This window comes from Rhinopithecus roxellana, chromosome 1 (assembly GCF_007565055.1).
Source record: "Rhinopithecus roxellana isolate Shanxi Qingling chromosome 1, ASM756505v1, whole genome shotgun sequence".
Classification (NCBI taxonomy): domain Eukaryota; kingdom Metazoa; phylum Chordata; class Mammalia; order Primates; family Cercopithecidae; genus Rhinopithecus; species Rhinopithecus roxellana.
In genome coordinates, this window is record NC_044549.1 from 14,142,330 (window position 1) to 14,155,198 (window position 12,869).

Consider the following 12,869-nt stretch of genomic DNA (forward strand, 5'->3'; position numbering starts at 1 on the left):
CCCAAGTTAGCTCCAGGGATTGGGAGGAACAAAGTATTCTCCCTCAGTCTGGGTTTCTCAGATCCTAAGCGGAAAAGTGAGTCACAGAGGGAGGCTCTGTGCCTCTCCCACGTACTGGGGCTTCACTCACTTTTATTAGCCAGATGTCATCACGTAAGGTGTTTGCCAGCATCCTCCTCCCCAGATCTGAAGTGTCCTTCATGATTTCTGTTTTCCTTCTTGAATTAAAGCTCACAGAGTTTGAACTTTATGCACTACCTTGCTATTTCTAATTGGCTGAAGCATCCTAAAGCCTCTAATCTGCCATCTTGGAAAGAAATTCTAGAACTTTTATTTTAGATATATTGTTTCCATGACTGCTATGATGTGAACGTTTGTATCACCCCTGAATCCATGTGTTGAAACCTAAATAGCCAAGCCATAGTATTAGGAGGTAGGGTCCTTTGGAGGTGATTAGGTCATCAGGGCAGAACACTTGTGAATGGGGTTAGTATACATATAGAAGGGGCCCCAGAGAGCTCCCTGACCCCTGCCACCATATGAAGGAGGACACAGCTAGAATGTCTCATCTATGAACCAGAATGCAGGCCCCATAAATTATTTCAGGCTACAAAATTCTTTTATGATATGCATTATATTAGTCAAAATGTCAACCCAGATGTAAAAAATTATCAGTTTAATTATGAAAGACATAGCTTCCCCTTTGATTTTTTTTTCTATGTGAAAAAGGCACATGTTACTTACACTTAAGATTCTTTCTACAAGTGTATTTTAAAGAATTTGCTTTACTGAAGGTCTTAAGAATCTATTATTTTTTTCCTTTACTATTTTTATTTTTTTGATACTCTTTCTGTACACAGTAATACGGTATTTTTTGAAAAGGATATGGATCTCTTGGCATATTAGTTTCCTAGGGCTGCCATAAGAAACAGCCACAAAGTGGGTGGTTTAAAACCACAGAAATTTGACTGAGTTCTGGAGACTGGAAGTTCGAAGTCAAGGTATAGGTAGAGCCATGCTTCTCTGATGGCTCCAGGGAATGATCCTTCCTCGCCTCTTCCTAGCCTCAGGTGGTGGCTTTCAATTGCTAATGTTACTTAGCTTTCAGCTACATCACTCCAATGTCTGTTTCTACCAGCACATGGCATTCTCCCTCTGTGTTCTTGGTGCCTCTTCTCTTCATCTAACAAGGACACCAATCATATTAAATTAGAGCTTACTTTAATTGAATGTGATCTCATCTTAATTTGATTTCATCTGCAAAGACCCTATTTCCTAATAAGGTCACTCTCAGAAGTACTGCAGTTAGGCCATATTTACTTGGGGGAAACAATTGAGCCCATAACAGTGTGAATCTTGTTGAATATATGGAGAGCCAGTTGTAGGACTAATATTCTCTTAGCAGTTAAAATCACAATGCTTGAAGCTTCCAGATTGAGCCACATCCTAGGTAGACGTTAAAAGTCCCCTGGGAATGTCTGCAAGGTAAGGGTCAGAAAGAGTTGTGTCTGACATGAGACTTGGAAGTTAACTGTGACCTCAGTTGCAGGGACTCTAAGATGAAGAGGATAATTTTTTTTAAAAAGTCTTTTGTTTGGAAACAATAATAGATTCATAGGCAGTTTCAAAAATGGTATAGAGAAGTCTAGTGTATTTTTCACTGAATTTACCCCAGTGGTTTTATCACATCTAATTATAGCCTAATAAAACTCAGGATATTGACATTATTACAAAATGTGTTAAATTCTGTCATTTCATTTCATGTGTAGGATCCTATAATTACCAATGCAATCAAATTACAGAATGATGCCATCACCGTGAAGATCTCTCTCTTACTATCTCTTTGTGGTCACACTAATCACTTAGCTCACCTAGTTTAAGGATTTGAAATCCTATAGCATTTAAAACAAATCATATTTTTCTAATGTGCACATACTTAAAAAAATGCAACAGAATGGTCTTAGACTATTATGTGTTTGAAGAGCTTAGCATCTGGTACTGTAATTAAGTCTCAGAGGGTCAATTCCTGGCTGTACAAGCAAGAAAAGTTTTTCAAATAATTTGAGTCAAAATGTAATCTTTTTTTTTTTTTTTCTTTTGAGACGGAGTCTTGCTCTGTTTCCCAGGCTGGAGTGCAGTGGCACGATCTCGGCTCACTGCACCCTCCACCTCCCAGGTTCAAGCGATTCTCCTGCCTCAGCCTCCCAAATAGCTGGGACTATAGGCGCATGCCACCATGTCCAGCTAGTTTTTGTATTTTTAGTACAGATGGGGTTTCACTATGTTGGCCAGGCTGGTCTCGAACTCCTTACCTTATTATCCACCCACCTTGGCCTCTCAAAGTGCTAGGATTACAGGCATGAGCCACCATGCCTGGCCCTTTTTTTTTTTTTTAATTTTGTGTTCTGGGGTACATGTACAGAATGTGCACATTTGCTACATAGGTAAACATGTGCCATGGTGATTTGCTGCACTTAACAACCTATCACTAAGGTATTAAGCCCAGCATTCGTTAGCTATTTTTCCTGATGCCCTCTGTCTACCACAGGCCTCAGTGTGTGTTCTTCCCATCCCTGTGTTTATGTGTTCACATTGTTCGGCTCCTAATAAGTGAGAAGATGCAGTATTTGGTTTTTTTTTTCCTGTATTAGTTTGCTGAGAATAATGGCTTCCAATTCCATCCGTGTCCCTGCAAAGGACATGATCTTGGTCCCATTGATGGTTTCATAGTGTTCCATAGTGCATATGTAACACATTTTCTTTAGTTTATCGTTGATGGGCATTTGGGTTGATTCCATGTCTTTGCTATTATGAATAGTGCTGCAATGAACATACCTTTATATAACATGCAGGTATCCTTATATAACAATAATTTATATTCCTTTGGCTATATACCCAGTAATGGGATTGCTGGGCCAAATGGTATTTCTGGTTCTAGGTCTTTGAGGAATCACCACACGGTCTTCCACAATGGCTGAACTAATTTATACTCCCACCATCAGTGTAGAAGTGTTCCTATTTCTCCACATCCTCTCCAGAATCTCTTGTTTCCTGACTTTTTAATAATCACCATTCTGTCTGGCATGAGATGGTATCTCCTTGTGGTTTTAATGTGCATTTCTGTAATGATCTGTGATGCTGAGCTTTTTTTTCTTATGTTTGTTGGGCACATAAATGTCTTCTTTTGAGAAGTGTCTGTTCATGTCCTTTCACCACGTTTTAGTGAGGTTATTTGTTTCTTTCTTGTAAAGTTGTTGAAGTTCTTTGTAGATCCTTGAAATTAGATTTTGTCAGGTAGATAGATTGCAAAAAAATTTTTCCCCTTCTGTACATTGTATGTACTCCAATGATTGTTTCCTTTGCTGTGCAGAAGCTCTTTAGTTTAATCAGATTGCACTTGTCACTTTTTGCTTTTGTTGTAATTTCTTTTTACATTTTCATCATGAAATCTTTACTTGTGCCTATGTACTGAATTGTATTGTCTAGATTTTCTTCTAAGGTTTTTATAGCTTTGGGTTTTATGTTTAAGTCATTAATCCATCCTGAGTTAATCTTTGTATGAGGTGTAAAGAAGGGATCCAGTTTCAATTTTCTGCAAATGGCTTGCCAGTTCTCCCAGCACTATATATTAAATAGGGAATCCTTTCACCATTGCTTGTTTTTGTCAGGTTTGTAGAAGATCAGATGGTTGTAGATTGCAGTCTCTATTCTTCTCTATTGTCAGACAAGCTGACTGCCAAATCAAGAATGCAAACTCATTTACAGTAGCTGTAAAAAGAAAAAACAATACCAGAGAATACATCTAACCTAGGAGGTGAAAGCTCTCTAAAAGGAAAATTACAAAAGACTGTTAAAGGAAACCATAGGATACAAACAAATAAAAAAACATTCTATCCTTATGGATTGGAAGAATCAGTGTTGTTAAAATAGCCATATTGCCTGAAGCAATCTATAGATTTAGTGCTATTCCTATCAAACTACCATCCTCATTTTTCACAGAATTAGAAAGAAACCATTCTAAAATTCATATGGAATAAAAAAAGAGCTCAACTGGCCAAAACAATCCTAAATAAAAAGCATAGTGATGGAAGTATCACATTACTCAACTTCAAACCATACAATAAAGCTAGAGTAACACAAGCAATATGGTACCAGTAAAAAAAAAAAAAAAAAAAAAAAAAAAAAATAGACACATGGAGCAATAGAACATAATCAAGAACACAGAGGTAAAGCTGCATACCTACAGCCATCTGATTTAAGACAAAGTTGAAAAAAATAAGCAACAGGGAAAGAACTCCCTTTTCAATAAAAGTTGCTGTGGTAGCTGGCTATTCATATGCAGAAGTGTGAAGCTAGACCTTTTCTAACACCGTATTAAAAAACTAATTGAAAATGGATTAAATATTTAAATAGCACACCTCAAACTATGAGAATCCTAGAAGAAAACCTAAAAAATATCATTCTGAACATCAGCATTGGCAAAGATTTTATGACTAACTCCTCAAAAGCAACTGCACAAAAACCAAAAGTCTGCAAGTGTGATCTAACTAAACTGAAGAGCCTATTCACAGCAAAAGAAACTATCAACAGAGTAAACAGACAACCTACAGAATGGGAGAAAATATTTGCAACTACATATATTAGTTCATTTTCATGCTGCTGATAAAGACATGCCCAAGACTGGGAGGGAAAATAAATTTAATGGACTTACAATTCCACATGGCTGGGGAGGACTCACAATCATGGCAAGGAGGAGCAAGTCAAGTCTTACGTGAATGGCAGCAGGCAAAGACAGAGTTTGTGCAAGCGAACTCTTCTTTTTAAAACCATCAGATCTTGTGAGACTTATTCACTATTGTGAGAGCAGCACAAGAAAGACACGACCTGTGATTCAGTGACCTCCCACTGGGTCCCTCCTATGACATGAGAGAATTGTGGGAGTTACAATTCAAGATAAAATTTTGGTAGGGACACACCAAAACCATATCATTGCACCCCTGGCCCCTACCAAATGTCATGTCCTCACATTTCAAAACCAATCATGCCTTCCCAACAGTCCCCCAAAGTCTTAACTCATTTCAGCATTAATTTAAAAGTCCATAGCCCAAAGTCTCATCTGAGATAACTCCCTTCTGCCTATGAGCTTGTAAAATCAAAAGCAAGCTAGTTACTTCCTAGATAAAATGAGGGTACAGGTATTGGGTAGATACAACCATTCAAGGGGAGAAATAGGCCAAAACAAAGGGGTACAGGACCCATGCAAGTCCAAAATCCAGTGGGGCAGTCAAATCTTGAAGTTCCAAAATGATCTCCTTTTAATTCATGTCTCACGTCTAGTTCACACTGATGCAAGACGTGGGTTCCCACGGTTTTGGGCAGCTCTGTCCCTGTGGCTTTGCAGGGAGGGAGAAAACAGCCTCCCTCCTGGCTGCTTTCATGGATTGGTGTTGAGTGTCTGTAGCTTTTCCGGGTACACGGTGCAAGCTGTCAGTGGGTCTACCATTTTGGGGTCTGGAGGACAGTGGCCCTTCTCTCAAAGCTACACTAGGCAGCACCCCAGTGTGGACTCAGCTGTGGGGGTTCTCACCCAACATTTCTCCTTTGCACTGCCCTAGCAGAGGTTCTCCATGAGGGCCCTGCCCCTACAGCAAACTTCTTCCTGGACATCCAGGCATTTCCATACACCTTCTGAAATCCACACAGAGGTTCCCAAACCTCAATCCTTGAGTTTTGTGCACCTACAGGCTCAACATCAAGTGGAAGCTGCCAAGACTTGGGGCTTGCACCCTCTGAAGCCATGGCCCGAGCTGTAACTTGGCCCCTTCTAGTCATGGCTGGATCAGCTGGAACACAGGGCACCAAGACCCTAGGCTGCACACAGCAGAGGAACCCTGGGCCTGGACCATGAAACAATTTTTTCTTCCTAGGCCTACAGGCATGTGATGGGAGGGGCTGCCACAAAGTTCTCTGACATACCCTGGAGACATTTTCCCATTATCATTGTGATTAACATTTGGTTCCTCATTATTTATTCAAATTTCTCTGTAGCTGGCTTGAATTTCTCCTCAAAAAATGAGATTTTCTTTTCAATAACATTGTCAGGCTGCAAATGTTCTGAACTTTTATGCTCTGTTTCCCTTATAAAACTGAATGCTCTTAACAATACCCAAGTCACCTCTTGAGTGCTTTGCTGCTTAGAAATTTCTTCTGACAAATACCCTAAATCATTTCTCTCAAGTTCAAAATTCCACAAATCTCTAGGGCAGGGGCAAAATGCTGCCAGTCTCTTTGCTAAAACATAGCAAGAGTCACCATTGCTCCAGTTTCCAACAAGTTCCTCATCCCATTTGAGACCATCTCAGCCTGAATCTTACTGTTCATATCACTATCAGCATTTTAGGTAAAGCCATTCAACGTGTCTCTAGGAAGCTTCTGACTTTTCCACACTTTCCTATCTTCTTCTGAGCCCTCCAAACTGTTCCAACTTCTGTATGCTACCCAGTTCCAAGTAGCTTCCACATTTTCAGGTATCTTTTCAGCCACGCCCCACTCTACTGGTACCGATTTACTATATTAGTTCCTTGTTACGCTGCTGATGAAGACATACCTGAGACTGGGAAGAAAAATAAATTTAACAGACTTACAGTTCCACTTGACTAGGGAAGCCTTACAATCATGGCATGAGGCAAGGAGGAGCAAGTCAAGTTTTACATGGATGGCAGCAAGCAAAGAGAGAGTTTATGCAGGGGAACTCCCTTTCTTAAAACCATCAGATCTCCTGAGACTTACTAGCTATTGCTAGAACAGCCTAAGAAAGACCCACCCCCATGAGTCAATTACCTCCCACTGGGTCCCTCCCATGGCATGTGGGAATTGTGGGAGTTACAATTCAACATGAAATTTTTGCGGGGACACAGCCAAACCATATCACTATGTATCTGAGAGATATCTAATGTTCAGAATCTATAAGGAACTTAAATAATTCAACAAGGAAAAACAAATAACCCCATTAAAAAGTGGTCAAAAGGTACAAACACTGACTTCTAAAAAAAAATTAAAAAGACATATAAGCAGCCAATTAACATATGAAAAAATGATCCACATCACTAATCATCAGAGAAATGTGAATCAAAACCACAATGAGATACCATTTCACACCAGTCAGAATGACTGTTATTAAAAAATGAAAAAAAAAAAAAAACAGGTACTGGTGAGGCTGCAGAGAAACGAGAATGCTTATACACTATTGCTGGATATGTAAACTAGTTCAGTCACTGTGGAAAGCAGTTAGGAGATTTCTCAAAGAAGTTAAAACAGAGCTGCCATTCAGTACAGCAATCAGTTCCATTACTGGCATATATTCAAAATAAAATAAATTGTTCTACAAAAAAAGATGCCTGCACTCATGTGTTCATTGCAGCACTATTCACAATAACAGATATGAAATCAACCTAGATGCCCATCAGTGATAGAATGGATGAAGAAAATGTGGTACACATACACCATAGAATACTACAGAGCCATTAAAAAATAACAAAACCATGTCTTTTTCAGCAACGTGGATGGAGCTGGAGGCTATTATCTTAAGCAAATAATGCAGGAACCAAAAACCAAATACCACATTTTCTCCCTCATAAGTGAGAGCTAAACACTAGGTACTCCTGGACATAAAGATGACAATAGACTCTGGGCACTACTAAAGCAGGGGAGTTAGAGAGTGGGTCCAGGGCTGAAAAACTAACTATTGGCTACTATGCTCACTACTTGGGTGAAGGCACCATTTATATTCCAAACATCACCACACAATAGATCCATGTAACGAAAGTGCACATGTACCCCCTGAATCTAAAATAAACATTGGAATTATTTTTTACTAAAAAGAAATAAAAACAAAATACAATTTTTAGGTTTTTTTCTCTCAAAATTGCTCATTTCATTCTTTCTTATCATAGTTAATGAAAATTCCATTCTTCCAGTTATTCACTCTAAACATCTTGGAGATGTCCATGATGTATTTCTAAACTAGTGACAATTTGTTTTATTGTCAAAATACAACCACAGTCCAGTTACTTTATCCAAGCACAGCATTACTCCTTTTACCTGCCATCATAATCTCTTACCTGGATTGTTGCTCTGGTCTTTTGGAGGTTCTTTCTGCTTTTGTCCATGGTTTTCTAGGGCCTATTTTTTATGTGGTGGTCAATGAGATCCTCGCAAAATGTAAATCAGATCATATTGCCACTTGGTTAAAAAGTTTCTGTTGACTTCCTTTCTCACTCAGAGTGAGAACAGAAGTCCTCACCAAGGCCTACAAAGCCGTATATAGTTTGGCCCTGCTCTCTCCCTGATCTTGCGATCTTATCTCCTACAAAGAGAGAGTTTATGCAGGGGAACTCCCCTTTTTAAAACCATTAGATCTCATGAGACTTATTCACTATTGCTAGAACAGCATGAGAAAGTCCCACCCGCATGATTCAATTACCTCCCACTGGGTCCCTCCCTCTGACTCACTTGGACCAATCATAGTAGCATTCCTGTTCCTCAAACGTTCTAAATATAATTCCACCTCAAGACCTTTGTACTTGCTGTTCTCTTTCCCTGGAATGCTTTTCCCCATGATGTCCACATGGTTAGTTACTGACCTCCTTCAGATCTCTGATCAAATATCATTTTTCTGGCAATCCTCTTCCTGAAAATCCATTAGCAACCCCTACCTTGATACTGTTGTCCTTCTGAAACTGTTATTAATATACTCAGATTCCGTTATTAAGGGTTGTCCATCTGAATCATTCTGAAGAAAGAAGATGGCTAGCACTCTGTTTCAAGGGGCCGACCTAAACTTGGCCCTGAATTAGACACATGCTGTTTTTCAAGACAGGCTTCTGATTGAGGCTTCTGAGCCTGACTACAGACAGTGGTCAAGGGTCAGAAGCAGACAGCAGCCAGTGGTGGCTCCAGATGATTCCAGCAGTGTGGAGGTTCCAGTCAGTGTCTGGGGTCTACAGAGGCCAGCACAACATTTGCTGGACCTCCCAAAACACAGCACTGCTGTCTGTCTGTCATTGGCTTTCGCCCACTGGTTATGCTGATTTAGAAGGAACTCGCAAAAGTGATCTAGGTATCAGGACCCTAACGAAGTAGGTCATTGATTAATTCAGCACTCCCTTCCTCGTGGAGGAACTGATTGCCAATCAGGGTGCAACCAAGACACACAGATTGCAAGAATGCTGTGAGAATTAGGTTGAGGCTATTCATCTGAGTGAATTCGGTTGAGGCTCTGGATCTGAGGGAGCTCATGAGTTCAGGGTTCAATCCTGGCATATAGGATGTTAACATGAAAATGGTAGGATTAATTTGAAGGCTCACAGGGCAGGACATCTGAATTTACATGGACACTGCAAAGCTTGTTAGGCTTATCTGAGCCTATCAAACCAGTGTTTATGAAACAACAGAGGCCTAGGGTAGTTCTGAGTTCACTTAAAAACACTTATTTTCTTTAGACTAGATTTACACTTTTTAGGAGGAAAACATAACTTACAATGCCTAATGTAATGTAAGAGCGTGCAACAGGAATCACAAAATACTTGAGGATTAAGGGCAGAAGCAGCATTTTAATCCTCCTAGAATCTCTAATTTGCTTTTCACTCTGTTGTTACCTCTATTATTTTATTACTACTATGCATTTAGAAGTCATCTCATAAATACACGTTAAATTGAAGGTACTATACTCAGGTTAATATTTATCTAAAGGCCTTTATAAGCATGTAAGTAAAGATATTAATCAACATTATTAAAAATATATATGTGACTACCTACAATGGAAACTTTGCTATATAAAAATAATCTCAAGTTTCATCAAAAATCAATTATTAACTGGAAAGGAATTCAACATATATGGCAAACAAACAGCAAAACAGGTTGAGCATTCCTAATCTGAAAATCTAAAATTCAAAATGATCCAAAATCTGAAGCATTTTGAACACTGACATGGCACAAGTGAAAAATTTCCCATATAAGTACTTAACACAAACTTTGTTTCATGCACAAAATTATTTAAAATGTATAAAAATCACCTTCAAGCTATGTGTATGGTATTTATAAAACATAAATGAATTTATGGGTTTCACCTGCAAGATCTCTTATTATATATATGCAAATACCCTAAAAAAAAACAAATCCAAAATCCAAAACATTTTATTCCCAAGTATTTTGGATAAGTGATACTCAATCTGTATTGATCTTTTAGAAGAATGTATAAATCTTTAAGATAAAAACCTGTGTCCCTACAGAAAAATGTGCTAAAGGAATGACAAGGACATTCACTAAATGACTCATGTACATATAAAAGGTTTCTAGTCTCATTAGTAATTTAAAAAATGCAGACTAGAATAAGGAGAAAAGAATTTTTTGCATCTTTCCAAATTTTTTTTGCAACTTTTTTTGCAAAACTTTCTAAAATTCTCTTTGACAAGATTTTAAGAAGTCTAACTCTTTGAGCAATCGTGTTCCTAATAACTTAAATCTAGAATACAGGCAGAGAAGCCTGAAGTTACTTATTTATAGACACAGCACTATTACTTGTAACAGAAAAAAATTATAATGAGAAAATCCAAGAATTTTGGCTAGAATAAAATAAAATAAATTTTCATTATTATGGCATCCTGTTTACTCAATAAAGAGCATGACTTTAAATAATAGATAATAACATGCATAATAATAATGAACAGTACTAATTTTTAAATTATACATGTTATGGAAAATGGCAAAGTTATAAAACAGAGTATATTAAACTTTGTGAAAAGTATTTTACACAACACAAAATATAACACAAAAACTAAATTGCAAGTAGTGGTTACATTTTTAGATAGTAAGAATATCCTGTGTGTTTTTAATACTTTTCTCAATTTTCTAATTGTCTTATAATAAACTTATACTATTATATCAAGATAATAGTTTATATCTTAGAGATCTGAATAAAATCAGAGCTGAAGAAATAGATTAAAAAACAAAATCACCCTGTTTTCCTATTAAACATTTTCTACCATCACAGACAGAAAAAAAATTCAGATCAGACCAACTGTTGATGTAAGCATTATTTGTGGATTCAACGTTCAATTTAATTTTTTCAATCAAAAAATTACTCTGAAAAATTTAAAGATCCTTGAAATGCAAGTCAGGAAGAAATAATGCTGTTTTATTTTATATGTTGATAAGATGAGGAATGGTATGGAATTCATTTAAAAACCTAAATCATACCTCTTTATTTTGTAGTTACCAATTCTTTTTCTATAGTACTCAGGCTTCATATATTGGATGAAGGGTATGAACTAAATTTGACTAATTAAAAGAAATAATTTTTCTATAAAATTGTCATGCTCTGTGTGCATAATTTACAGAGGGAGCAAATGCAGAATCAACACACTTAGGACAACATTAAGGGATCCTTACACACAATCATCTGCTAAAGAGAAAGGTAAATTCACATTATTCTCCTTCTGAGTTCTGTCTAGTTCATGGCTTTCCTACTGAAAAAAGTAAAAAAGGCACTGTTTAGCACTTTATACTTTATGGATTCCTTCTTTCCTTCCTTCCTTCCTTCCTTCCTTCCTTCCTTCCTTCCTTCCTTCCTTCCTTCCTTCCTTCCTTCCTTTCTTTTTCTTTTTTCTTTCTTTCTTTCTTTCTTTCTTTCTTTCTTTCTTTCTTTCTTTTCTTCTTTCTTTCTTTCTTCTCTCTCTCTCTCTTTCCTTCCTTCCTCCTTCTTCCTTCCTTCCTTCCTTCCTTCCTTCCTTCCTTCCTTCCTTCCTCTCCTTCCTTCCTTCTTCCTTTCTCTTTCTTTCTTTCTTTCTTTCTTTCTTCTTTCTTTCTTTCTTTCTTTCTTTCTTCTTTCTTTCTTCTTTCTTTCTCTCTCTCCTCTTTCCTTCCTTCCTTCCTTCCTTCCTTCCTTTCTTTCTCTTTCTTTCTTTCTTTCTTTCTTTCTTTCTTTCTTTCTTTCTTTCTTTCTCTCTCTCTCTCCTTCCTTCCTTCCTTCCTTCCTTCCTTCCTTCCTTCCTTCCTTCCTTCCTTCCTTCCTCTTCTTTCTTTCTTTCTTTCTTTCTTTCTTTCTTTCTTTCTTTCTTTCTTTCTTTCTTTCTTTCTTTCTTTCCCTCTTCTACTTCTCTTTCTCTTTCATCTCTCCTCCTCCTCCTTCTTCTTTCCTTCTCCTTCTGCTTCCTCTTTCCTCTTCTTTCCTTCTTCCTTCTTCCTTCTTCCTTCTTTCTTCTTCTTCTTTTTCTTCTTCTTCTTCCATCTTTCTTCTCCTTTGCTTTCATTTTGGTTCTGGAGGTACATGTGCAGGTTTGTTATATAAGTAAGTTGTGTGACACTGAGGCTTGGTGTATGAGTGATCCCAATTACTGAGCATGATATTCAATAGGTAGCCTTCCAACCCACACCTCTCTCCCACTCTTGAGCTTCAAGCAGTCCTCAGTGTCTATTGTTTCCATATTTGTGTCCATGAATATTTAATGTTTAGATCCCACTTATAAGTGAAAACATGAAGTATTTGGTTTCCTGTTTCTGTGTTAGTTTGCTTAGGATAATGGCCTTCATCTCCATCCATGTTGCTGCAAGGGACTTGATTTTGTTCTTTTTTATGGCTGCAGAGCATTTCATGGAGTTTATGTGCCACATTTTCTTGATCCAGCCCAGCAGTGATGGGCATCTTCGTTGATTCCATGTCTTCACTATTGTGAATAATGTTGCAATGAGCATATGAATGTATGTCTTTCTGCTAGAATGATTTATTTTCCTTTGAGTATATACCCAGTAGTGAGATTGAGGATTGAGTGGTACTTCTGTTTCAAGTTCTTTGAGAAATCTCCAAACTGCTT